General features: G+C 35.1%; 1 pseudogene; it reads left to right on the top strand.

Moving 5' to 3' along the window:
- The first annotated feature begins 259 nt into the window (after positions 1 to 259).
- Positions 260 to 359, top strand: LOC114048729 (annotated as a pseudogene).
- Positions 360 to 5828: the final 5469 nt, after the last annotated feature.

The raw sequence follows: 5828 nt of genomic DNA on the forward strand, positions 1-5828 counted from the left end.
CACGTTGGATGACAAGGTTGGTACCTAGAAAGAGTGTGGTAGGCCAACACCTTGGGTGAAACATAATGGTATGAACTTTAATAGGCATAAATGTAAAACCTTATACTTAGACTTACACTTATACAAAAAATCAATGACTCAAGTATAGGAGTGAGGAATGCTGGATCAATTTAGTGATTCACCTGAAAAAATCTGGGTATTTTAGTGGACTACAAGCTCAATGTGTCAACAATGTGATATAGAAACCACAAAAGCATGCTTGCTTTGGAAACACATATAATAAAATTGGAATGCTACAGAGATTAGCATGGCACTTGAGCATGGATGACATGGAAAGTTGTGAAGCATTCCATATTTTTTAGCAGCTCTTTTTGTAGTGTCAAAGAATTGGAAATTGAGGGACTGTCCATCAATTAGGGAATGATTGAGCAAGTTGTGATGTATAATTGTAATGGAATTCCATTGCACTATAAGAAATCACAAGCAGGATGATTTAAGAAAAAAACTTGGAAAGACTTATATGAACTGATGCAAAGTGAAATGAACAGAACCAGGAGAACATTACACACAGTAACAGCAATATTATATGATGATCAACTGTGAATGACTTAGCTATTCTCAGCAATACAATGATCCAAGACAATTCCAAAGGACTCATGATGAAAAATGCTATTCACCTCTAGAGAAAGAACTGATAGAGTCTGAATGCATACTATTTTTCACTTTGTTTCTTTCTGGGTTTTTTTTTTTGGCCTGTGTTTTTTTTCACAACATGACTAATATGGAAATAACATGATTGCACATGTATAACCTGTATCAAATTGCTTACCATCTTAGGGAAGTGGAAGGAGAGAGAGAGAAGAGAGAAAGAGAGAGAGGAAATTTAGAGCTCAAAATTTTTAAAAATCAATATTAAAATATTTTTACATAACTGTATGCCAATAAATCTGACAATCTAAGTGAAATAGATTAATATTTACAAAAAATATAAATTGCCCAGATTAATAGAAGAGGAAATAAAATACTTAACCCCATTTCAGAAAAAGAAATTGAACAAGCCATCAACAAATTATCTAAGAAAAAACTCCAAAGCCAGATGGATTTACAAGTGAATTCTACAAAACATTTAAAGAACAATTAATTCCAATACTATATAAAATATTTGGGAAAATAGGTGAAGAATGAGTCTTGCCAAATTCTTTTTATGATACAAATATGGTAATGATACCTAAACCAGGAAGAGTCAAAACAGAGAAAGAATATTATAGACCAATTTCCCGAATGAATATAGATGCAGAAAGTTTAAATAAAATATTAGCAGAGACTACAGCAACTTATCAAAAGGATAACACACTATGACCAGGTGGGATTTATACCAGGAATACAGGACTGGCTCAATATTAGGAAAACTACCAGCGTAATTGACCATATCAATAACAAAATTAACAGAAATCATAAGATTATCTGAATAGATGCAGAAAAGGCTTTTGACAAAATACAACACCTATTCCTATTAAAAATACTAGAGAGCATAGAAATAAATAGAGTTTTCCTTAAAATGATAAGTAGCATCTATCTAAAACCACCAACAAGCATTATATGTAATAGAGATAAGTTAGAAGCATTTCCAATAAGATAAGGAGTGAAACAAGGATGTCCATTATCACCACTTATTCAATATTGTACTAGAAATGTTAGCTTTAGCAATAAGAGAAGAAAAATAAATTGAAAGAATTAGAATAGACAATGAAGAAACAAAGCTATCACTCTTTGCAAATGATATGATGGTATACTTAGAGAATCAACTAAAAAACTACTTGAAGTAATTAACAACTTTAACAAAGTTGCAGGATATAAAATAAACCCACATAAATCTAGTATATACTATATATATGCTACCAACAAAGCCCAGCAGCAAGAGGTAGAAAGAGAATTCCATTTAAATTAACTGTAGACAATACAAAATCTTTGGGAGTCTACCTGTCAAGACAAGTTCAGGAACTATGTGAACACAATTACAAAACACTTTTCACACAAATTAAGTCAGATCTAAATAATTGGAAACATATCAGTTGCACATGGATAGGCTGAGCTAATAAAATTAAAATGACAATTCTGCCTAACCTAATTAACTTATTTAGTGCTACACCAATCAAACTACCAAAAATTATTTTATAGAGCTAGAAAAAAATAATAATAAAATTCATCTGGCAGAGCAAACTCTCAAGAATATCAAGGGAATTAATGAAAAGAAATGTAAGGGAAGGTGGCTTAGCTGTACAAGATCTAAAACTGTATTATAAAGCAGCAATCATCAAAACTGCTTGGTACTGGCTAAGAAAGAGAGTAGTGGATCAGTGGAATAGGTTAGGTACACAAGACATAGTAGTCAATGACTATAGTAATCTAGTTTGATAAACCCAAAGACTCTAGCTTCTGGGATAAGAACTCACTATTTGACAAAAACTGGTGGGAAAATTGGGAAATAGTATGGCAGAAACTAGGGATAGACCAACATCTTACACTCAAAATGGATACGATTTAGACATAAAAGGTGATACTATAAGCAAATTAGGAGATCAAGGAATAGCTTACCTGTCAGATCTATGGAGAACAGAAAAATTTATGGCCAAACAAGAGATAGAGAACGTTATGAAATGCAAAATGGATAATTTTGATTACATTAAATTAAAAAAGATTTTGCACAGAGCCAGTGAAACCAAGATTAGAAGAGAAGCAGAAAGCAGGCAAACAATTTTTACAACCAGTGTCTCTGATAAAGGCCTCATTCCTGAAATATATAGAAAACTGAATCAAATTTATAAAAATACAAGCCATTCCCCAATTGATAGATGGTCAAAGGACACGAACGGGCAGTTTTCAGATGAAGAAATTAAAGCTATCTATAGTCATATGAAAAAATGCTCCAGATCACTATTGATTAGAGAAATGCAAATTAAAACAACTCTGAGGTACCACATCATACCTATCAGATTGGCTAACATGACAAAACAGGGAAATGATAAATGTAGAAGATGTGGGAAAATTGGAACATCAACACATTGTTGGTGTTGTGAACTGATCCAACCATTCTGGAGAGCAATTTGGATCTATACCCAAAAGGCTATAAATTTGTGTATGCCCTTTGATCCAGCAGTACCACTACTAGGTCTATATCCCAAAGAAGTCATAAAAATGGGAAAAGGATCCACATGTACAAAAATATTTGTAGCAGCTCTTTTTATAGTGGCAAAGGATTGGAAATTGAGGGGATGCTCATCAGTTGGGGAATGGCTGAACAAGTTGTGGTATATGGATGTAATGGAATACTATTGTTCCATAGGAAATGATGAACAGGATTAGTCCCAAAAGAAGGAGCAGACTGGGACAGGCCCTGTTAGAGAGGCTCTGCTTCTCTGTACCAGGTGCAATTACAGGTGGAGGGGCAACTTTGGGCAGCCCAGGGTTGAGTGGGACATCAATGGTCATACATCTGTTGCCCTGTCATGTATGATCTCTATGCACATGCATTTTCCTTACTGATGTACATTTATGCAAATGTGTATCCTAGGTTGATGAAACAAATGTATTGAGATTATCTCCAGTTTATCCTGTGTATGTCTTACTTGCACATAGTTGGTTTTTTTTTTTTTATGCTGTCTCCTCCATTAGACTGAGCTTCTTGAAAGCAGGCACTGGTTTGGTTTTTTTTTTGCCTTTCTTTGTATCCCCAGCTTTTAGAATAGTGTAGGTGCTCAATAAATACTTCTTGACTTGAAAGAAAAAAGAAATGATGAACAGGCAGATTTCAGAAAAATCTGGAAAAGCTTACATGAATTGATGCTGAGTGAAGTGAGCAGAACTAGGAGAACACTGTACACAGTAACAGTTACATTGTATGATGACCAACTTTGATAGATGTAGCTCTTCTCAGCAATGAAATGATCTAAGACAATTCCAAAAGACTCATGATGGAAAGTCTATCCACATCCAGAGAAAGAACTCTGAAGTCTGAATGTAGATCGAAGCATACTATTTTCTCTCTTTTTTTTTTGTTTCTTATGGTTTTTCCCTTTTGTTCTGATTCTTCTTTTACAACATGACTAATGTGGAAATACATTTATTTGATTGTACAGGTACAGCCTATATCATATTCCATGCCATCTTGGGGAGGGGAGAAAGGAGGGAGGGAGGAAATTATAGAACTCAAAATCTTATAAAAGTGAGTGTTTAAAACTAAAGACAAAGAAATAAATAAATGTTTTTACGTGTAATTGGGGAAAAATAAAATATTATCAAAAAAGAAATTTGCAAACTAGAAGAGGTGCAAGAAGTAGATAATAGTTTTAATAAAAATTGGAATATAAAAAAAGAAGCCACAAAAGCTAGTGCATTTGAATACACTTTTTATTTAATGCACTAACTGTACTTAATGCAATGAGAGGTAATGTATCCAGGACTCTTGAAGGCTATTGTCTCACTGTTCTTTGTCCTACTTAGATTACAACTGAAGTATTGGGGAGTTTAGCTCCAGGTACCACATTTTAGGAAGGACATAGAGGAGGTGAACATAATCCAGAAGAGGTCAACTAGGATGACGAAGAGCATTGAGACCATGTCACATCAATATCCATTGACAGAACTGAAGGAGAGAAAATCTAGTGAGGAAATAACAACTGTCTTCAAGGATTTAAAGGGCTGCCATTTTGGAAGATGGATTAGATTTGCTCTGTTTGTCTTACAGAGAGGCAGATTTTAGCTCCCTATAAGGAAATGTTTCCTAACAATTAAATTATCCAAAAAATGTTATAGGCTGCCTCAGGAGAGTTTCCTGTGCTAAAGGTTTTCAAGTGAAGACTAGATGACCACATGTTAGGGATGTTTTAAATGGAATTCTTGTTAGGTATAAGTTGAATTAAATGGCTTTTGGAGGTCCTTCAAATTCTGAGATTCTGTGACTGCAAAACTATTCTGTTCTGCTTTTCACATTCTTCTTTGTCTTCCTCTGCAGCCCTATTTGGAGGGAAAATAAACCATATAATCATATAACTTCCATGTATGCCCATTTGGTTTCCCCAAACTAGGGCTACATCTCCTAGGACTCCAGTTTCATTCTGACATAGTCATTAGATCCCATCATCTGTACCTTATTTGGATCTGCCTCATCCACTGCATCTTGGGGTAGGATCATAGACTCATAGGTTGAGAGCTAGAAGGTACCCGAGTAGAGGTCACCTAGTCCAACACCCTCATGTTATAGATGAGGTATCTGGGACTCAGAGAGGACTTAGGTCACACAGGTAATACACAAGTGGCAGAGCTAGCACATGAACTAAGGTCCACTGAATCCAAATCCAGTGATCTTTACTAATTAACTCCAGACTTGAAATAACGTTGGGCTTTTTCTAAAAGACAGGTCAGCCTTTCATATCCTCCTGACAGCTAGAGGCATTTAATAAATGCTTATTGAATTGAATCTTTCTAGTCATTTGGGTTTGCAATCTACACTTTTCTTCTCTTTCCATATCCAACCAATTAATAAGTCTCATTCATTGTTCAGTTGCATTAGTCTGATTCTTTGTGACCCCATTTGTTTTCTTGGCAACAATTCAGGAGTGGTTTGCCATTTCCTTCTCATTTGACAGATGGGAAACTGAGGCAAACAGGGTCAAATAACTTGCCAATGCTCACACAGGTAGTAAGTGTCTGAGGACAGATTTGAACTCAGGGAGCCAAGTCTTCCTGACTTTAGGCTGGGCACTCTATCCACTGCACCACCTAGCTGCCCTAACAAATCTAATAGATTCTACCTATATAACATCTTTCAT

The sequence above is a fragment of the Vombatus ursinus genome, unplaced genomic scaffold (assembly GCF_900497805.2).
Source record: "Vombatus ursinus unplaced genomic scaffold, bare-nosed wombat genome assembly UNPS02014793.1, whole genome shotgun sequence".
NCBI lineage: Eukaryota > Metazoa > Chordata > Mammalia > Diprotodontia > Vombatidae > Vombatus > Vombatus ursinus.